The 6,818-nt window shown below is 49.9% G+C and overlaps 1 protein-coding gene across 3 annotated transcripts in view; it reads right to left on the bottom strand.

The window, feature by feature from the left end:
• Positions 1-41: 41 nt before the first annotated feature.
• The window catches only part of CELF3 (CUGBP Elav-like family member 3), an 85,730-nt gene continuing 78,953 nt past the window's right edge, over positions 42-6,818 (bottom strand). For all 3 annotated transcript variants that reach the window (XR_013391064.1, XM_077920797.1, XM_077920796.1), the window contains one exon: positions 42-3,138. The gene's annotated coding sequence lies outside the window, so the exon portion shown is untranslated. The remainder of the gene's footprint in view (positions 3,139-6,818) is intronic.

Raw genomic sequence — 6,818 nt, 5'->3', positions numbered from 1 at the left:
AACTACTACAGTACCTCTAAGTGATGGCAACACAGATTGGATTTGCTTTTCATTTAATTTTATTTAGACAGAAAAAAATTAAATTATTAAAAGTGGCAATAAATAATCAATAACTTAAGCATTGATATTGTCTGAAACATATAATCCAACTCTTCGTTTTTTCTTAAAATTCCTCATCACTAAAAGTTCTTCTGATTTTGGGGGTCCCCCCCTTCTTTATTTTTTCCCTCATTTTTTCCCTTTTCTCCTTCTAAATAAAATGTCCAAGTAGTAAACCCACCTCCCACCTCCCTAGAAGGGAAAAAGAAAAGAAAAAGAGAGAGGGACAAAGAGAGAAAGAGAAAGAAAGATTAAAAAATCCTCTAAAATCAGAAAAGTTAACATGGTGATGGATAGGAAACCCTTTTTTAAAATTTAATTGCAGCTAATCGCAATGGAATTATTTACAATTACTGGATCAGCAAAAGAGACTTGTAAACATATATTTCTTTTTTCTTCTCTTTCCTTCCTCATGGTATATAACCTTGATTTCAGAGCGCTTGTGAGCATGAAAGGTTTCTGAGCACGGAGGGAGAGAGAGAGAGATTATGGTTTGATATCCCCAGCCCTCCATCCTTAGGGGAGACATAGGTCAAAATAAAGACAAGGAAGGACAAAGACCTTCTGTTTTGCAGTGGGGGCAAGCGGAAGAGTCATGAGTAGGTTTCGGTCTCTGGGCTTGTTGGGTTAACTTTACACACACCAAACTACTCAAGAGGGGAGAGTGAGCGTGGGGTGTGTTTAAGCAGAAAGGGAAGAGAAGTATTTTGGGTCTGGGGTCTGACAGAGCAGAAAGATAAGGAATGGGTAATTCAGTCAGTACCGAGAACGGGGAATTTCTGGTAAGCAAGGAGCTTAACTTAGGAAGAGACACCCTGTGTTTTGGAGATCCAGCTTTGGTGAGCATCCTTTGACTTGCCCTCTCGGCGAGCGTTGAGTCCGTTCCGTGCCCTCGGATCACCACCCAAACAAACAAGGTCTGGACAGCAGCTCTGTGTTATGGCCCTGCAGGACAACCGGGTGTATAAAACTGCAGTTGGCCCTCCTCACATGTTTGGATATGGAGATATGAAGGTTAAGGTCTGGTTTCTCTAGAGATTTTTTTATTTGCCTTTCTTTCGCCCTCCCCGAGAAACCAAAGAATGGATTGGCATGGCGGGAGGGGGATGAGCGGAAAGATTAGCTGTGACGCAGCTGGCAGAAAATGTGGTTAATCCAAAAGATCTTTTGGCCGAAATGGACGCAGGTGGCTTCAGGAATGTTGGTAAGTTTTGGCGGCAACCTCGCGGCTGATTTGGAGAGAGTGTTGGGGCTGATTTGGAGAGGTGGGCAACTCAGAGATCTTGCAGCCGGCCTCTTCATGGGGCATAGGCTGCGTCCAGTCTGTCTGTCTCTGCTCATCTTGTGAGGGATGCGCTGAATGGCAACGGGAAGGAGTATCCCATTTCCATTGCCCTCCAGTTCTGGCTGGCTAGATACTTGAAGACCAGGTGTTTCCATTTTCCCCACTGGGTGGTTTTTGGTGCAGGAAACGGTGGCCAAAGAGTTTGGGTTTAATTTCAGGTTTGCATGTGGCTCTTTTTCCAGAGAGGCCCTCTCCTAACACAACCAGAAAAGCCTTCAAGTTTTTGTTTCTGTGTCTTAATCACTTCGGCTGGGGTCACCGGAGCCCCACATGCCATCTTTAGACTCAAAACAAAAAGTTTGTTTGTCCAATTGTTGGGTTATTTTGACCCCCTCCTTCCTCTTTGAGGTTTCCTCCATCCTCGAAGCATTTCTGGATCCCTGAATGGCAATACCAAGATACTTGGGGGGCGGAGGAGAGGCACATTTCCCTTTGATATGAAAAAATATAAGTTTCCGCTCTGATCCATCCACCCCAAACGCAGATACGACGGGCGGCGATAAGTTTCCAGGAGAAGAGAAGAGGGAGAGCGATTTGGGGTTGTTGTTTCCGGGGGTGGGGGAATATAATGACATGCTCTTTCAAAGCCCAGTGGGGAGAGCGGGTCTGGACAGGACGTTTCTTTAGGGTGAGGACGGCTGCATTTCCACCAGTGCTCCTGTGGCTTTAAACAGCAGCGTATCTGAAAAATATCGGCACCTATAATCTCTTGCATGCCTGCATCGTATGATTCAAGGTTTCCACTCCTAAATGGTGGGCAGGTTGCTGATATTTGCAGCGGTGAGTATCCACCAGAACCCCCCACCTCCCCCCCAAAAAGCTGCTTGCAGGGGAGGCTGCCTCGTTGCACCCCTGTATGAGGCCCTGGTCTGAGATTTCCCGAGGAGGCACTCTCAGGGCAGCAACTCCTGCAGAGCTCCTTTGGGGCTGGGTTGTTTTACACTGGCCTGCATGGTCCCAAAAAACCAACCTTTCCGTTTGAGCAAAGCTTTCTCTCACCTCCTGAGAGGTTGCCTGGATCGGTGTAAGAAATTGGGTGGAGAGTGGATTATCGGAGGCCCACAAGCTGCCTGCAAACCCCTATATTGGTCCATTTCTATGCCCCCAAGTCCCTAGGTTGCTGCACCCTAACAGTGCGAGAGCAAAAGGGCTGAGGACCCCAAAGGTGAGGCTGGGTTCCTCTCCGGATTGGTCCCGAGTCCATCTTTCTTGGCGTGTCTTCTGTCCAAGCTGACCTCTTCCTAAAGGAGATCGCCTTTTTCTTCCACTTTGAATCTTGATTTTTAAATTATTATTTTAAGCAGGGCTTTCTTGAGCTGCATGTCTTGGTGACTCCGCTTCCCACAATGCAGTGTTTCTTGGCTGGGTCGGGGGGAGGGAGGGGGCAAGGATTGGAGTGGATGGAGTGGGGAAAGCCCTGTGGCTGGCAGAAGGGGATATATATATAGAGAGAGAGATATATAGTGAGCCCGTCTCATCGCTCATCCCGTCTTCGAAGAGGGGCTTGGTCGGCGCAGCTGAAGGGGGTTATTCCGGGTCTCTGGCCAGTGAGGAAATCTGTGCCCCTCGAGCTCAGAGAGCAAGTGGCTTTCCTATTATCTACGAGGAGGAAGAAGAGCAGAGGAAGAGAGGAAGGGGGCAGGAGGGATGGGGAGAACATCAAGGGGGCTTTGTTCCTCCAGTAAGCTCCAGACCTAGAAAAAGAGAGAGAAAAGGGGAAACAAACAACAGAAAAAGAACAAAGATATATATATTAAACGTCTTTCTTTCCAGCTGAAGCCACTGGGTCACAGAGAATCTGAGGTGCCCGGAAGCCTAGGACATGCAGACAGAGGAGGGTGGTTTGCGTGGAGTCCTGGGATCGAAATCTTCCCCTTGATTTCTGCCCAACCTGGGTGAGGCGGCCATGTTTGAATAGGCTGCGTCTTCTGCAGCTCCTTCCCACTTGGGGGGCCGCAGAAGAGGCTCCCCCGGCCTCTGGAGTCCTCGCCCCCCCTGACTGCGCCAGAGGGTGTACAGTATGTCAATAAATCTCATTTTGAGGGTGTGTTGCGATTCCTTCCCTGGCCGAACAACGCAGCTATGATTAAAAACATCAGGCTAGTAAATTTTGAGCGGTCAAGTAAGGATGGAAGGATCCGACCATTTTTGCTCTCTCACTTTTTCATTTCCCCCAGTCTTAAATTCAGTTCTCCACATGTTCCTCAGCAATTTGCAAATTCTTTATTTCTTTTAAAGAAAACCTTGCAAAAATTCGTGTTAGGAGTGAATTTTTCATTGCGTTCACATTGTTGTACGAGGTTTGGACTAACAACGGGCACATCTTTGCAAGCGATTTCCACGAATCGAATGCATTTGTTTGTGTGTGATTCACACTAAAGTTTGCATCTTGGTGCACACTACTATCTAGTAATATATGCTTTTTTTGGACACGGCTGGAGAATTTTGCACTGCAAAGTTTGGAGAAGCACGAATTTTTGTAGGATTGCTGCGTTTCGGTTCACGTCTCATTTCGGACGGTGCGAATTGGGTGGATTTGCATTCAAAAATGCCAGCGAAACCCCCAGGGTGAAGGCAGCTGGTCTGCACTCCGTAAATGTACATTAATAATAGTAATAAGAACCTTTTAGGAATAGCCACAGAAAAACGCCTGCGGTTAGATTTGCAGGACGAGGCAATGGCGCTGATGGTGAGTCAGATCGTCTCTCTTACTCCTTTCTGTCTCTCTGCCTCCACCCCACAAAGCAGGGCAAATTCCCCTCTGTTCCCCACCAACACCGTCCCAAGAGTCCAGCAGACAGAGCCCCCTCTAGCACAAAGCACCCGCTTAGGACCATCCAATTAGTTCTGTTCTGCCATTTTGCCGTGTCTCCAAAGGCCACGGAGAACGGCAAGATGGCAGCCGACGAGGAACCTGATCCGCTTTGGGGACTTGCCGGCGTTTTGGCTTTTTATCGAGAGTGGTGGGCCGAACCCTGCTCTCAGGTTGCCATATTCCATCCCTCCTGCATCTCTGGAGGAGGCAGTTGGCTCCTATAAATTGTGGTCAGGGAAGACTCCCCCCTTTTCTTAACCTCTGCCCCGAACTCTGTTTTGGTCTTAAGGATAACCCTTGCATTATTCCACCTTTCCCCCGGCCTTGGGCTTTGACTCCCCCATCTTAAAACCCCGGCTTGTAGCCACGATAATCCACCCGAGAAAGTTCTTTAAAGAATGTTGCAGTCATGGGAGCGGTGGAAGCAGAAAACGACCCTCCTTTTTTTGGTGGGTGGGTCTGTTGTGCCTGGTGGTTTGAAATGACCAGGGTGACCGGCCTCGCTCCCCACCCCCGTCGAGAAGCCGCCCTGTGGAGCCCATCACTGGGGGGGTCCGGCCTCCACACGGCCTTGGCCACGAGCCCCACCCCACGATGCTTCATTTTTTAGCAACTAGATATACAGACACACACACACACGCACGCACGCACCAACGACGACGACAAAAAGAAAGAAAGCAAACACACGGGAAGAACCCACGACGACAATAAAGAACGACGACGAGAAAAGAAAAGGTAGAGGCCTTTTTTTGGAAGCTGGGGATTCCCATGGGCAAGAACAGCCCGGCCGGCCAAGCACAACAACACATCGGGATAAGAGATTCCGCGGGCGGCAACGGTTGCCGTGGAACAGCCAATCGGGAATCTCTGGGATGGATGGATGGCAGTGGTACCCAATAGGTTCGCAAAAGGGAGTGATGAAAAATAGGGGGCCGGGGGGGAGAGAAAGGGGTTCATGCAGCAGGTCAAAGAGATGGAGACGGAGTAGGGCGGTGGGTCAGGCAGGCAGGCAGTCCAATGGGGGTCAGGGAGGGAGGGTGGGGAAGAGGACCGTGAGTTTTGAGGGGGTGGGTGAATTGTGATCACAGCCCACAGGGTGTTTTTTTGGGGGGGGGAGGGATGGGGGAGAGAACCACCTTTGCCACACAGGAGCGTTGACTTGTGTCTGTTCCTTTTGCCCCAAACTAATGTATGCAATTTGGGGAGGGGCACGAACTCGTGGAATATGACGCAACCCCCCCCTTTTCTGCTGTTCTCAGTCCTGTGCTCCAAATCACTAAGGTAGTTTGGAAGCCCTCCTGCAAAACCCTTGTTTGTGATGGGAACAGCTTCTGACCCGTTTCACCGGGTACCGTGTTTTTCGCTCTATAAGACACACTTTTTTCCCTCCTGAAAAGTAAGGGGAAATGTGTGTGCGTCTTATGGAGCGAATGCAGGCTGCGCGGCTATCCCAGAAGCCAGAACAGCGAGAGGGAGTGCTGCGCAGTGCTCCCTCTCGCTGTTCTAGCTTCTGTCTTAGCCCCTCAGTCCCTTCCCACACCTCCCGGAAAAGCCCCCAAGAGCCTGCAAGCGCCGCACACACGCTCCGTGCGGCTCATGAAAGGGAGCGCTGAGCAGAGCCTGGGATGCATACAGGCTCTGCTCAGCGCTCCCTTTAAAGAATATTTTTTTCTTGCATTCCCCCTCTAAAAATAGGTGCGTCTTATGGTCAGGTGCGTCTTCTGGAGCGAAAAATACGGGGCTTATTCTGCAGTCATCAAATTGGCACTATGTACCTAAACCCGGTGGGCAAGTGAACTCAGTCTTGGCCTGCCTTGGGTGTGTGCGCCCAAGTTGGCCTCCAAAGTGGTTTTCTTCAGACCACACCTGCCTGTCATCCAGCTGATGTCACTGTGGGCAATGTGCTGGCAAATCAGACCCCTGCAGCTGGCAGGATTGGACCCTGTTTGTCAGCTGGTGAGCAGAGGGGTCCTGTTCAGTTTGCAGGCGGCCAAAATACAGTGTGCGGTTTCTTTGCTTCCACGTAGCTCTGTGCTATGCTTTGCAGTCCCAACAAAACGCTTCAAAATGCGGCGTCTTGTAATGTCGCTGCGATTAACCAAACAATTTAACCCCTGTGTTGCAAACAATAGTCAATAATATCCAAGGCAACACGATGACCAAATACAATGATACAATATCAATATACCGTATTTTTCGGTATAGAGGACGCACCCGACCATAGGACACACCTTGTTTTACAGGGGGAAAACAAGGAAAAAAATTCTCCCCCTCTCTGCTCAGCGCCCCTTCAACGAAGTGGCAGGAGAAACAGAGCCCCTTCCAGTTCTCCTCCCGCTTGGCTGAAGGGGTGCTGCGCAGCTCTCCCTCTCTGCTGAAGCCAGGAGAGTCTTGCTCTCCCGGCTTCAGAAAAAGAAACCTGAAGCCTGGAGAGTGAGAGGGGTTGGTGCGCATCAACTCCTCTCGCTCTCCAGGCTTCAGCAAAAGCAACACGAAGCCTCCGGAGCGCGGAGGGAGCGCTCCCTCTGCGCTTCGGAGGCTTCACGTTGCTATCGCTGA

The sequence above is a fragment of the Podarcis muralis genome, chromosome 16, assembly GCF_964188315.1.
Source record: "Podarcis muralis chromosome 16, rPodMur119.hap1.1, whole genome shotgun sequence".
In the NCBI taxonomy this organism is placed as follows: Eukaryota; Metazoa; Chordata; class Lepidosauria; order Squamata; family Lacertidae; genus Podarcis; species Podarcis muralis.
Note: the sequence above shows the minus strand (reverse complement) of the source record. Positions and strands in the feature narration are given on the sequence as shown.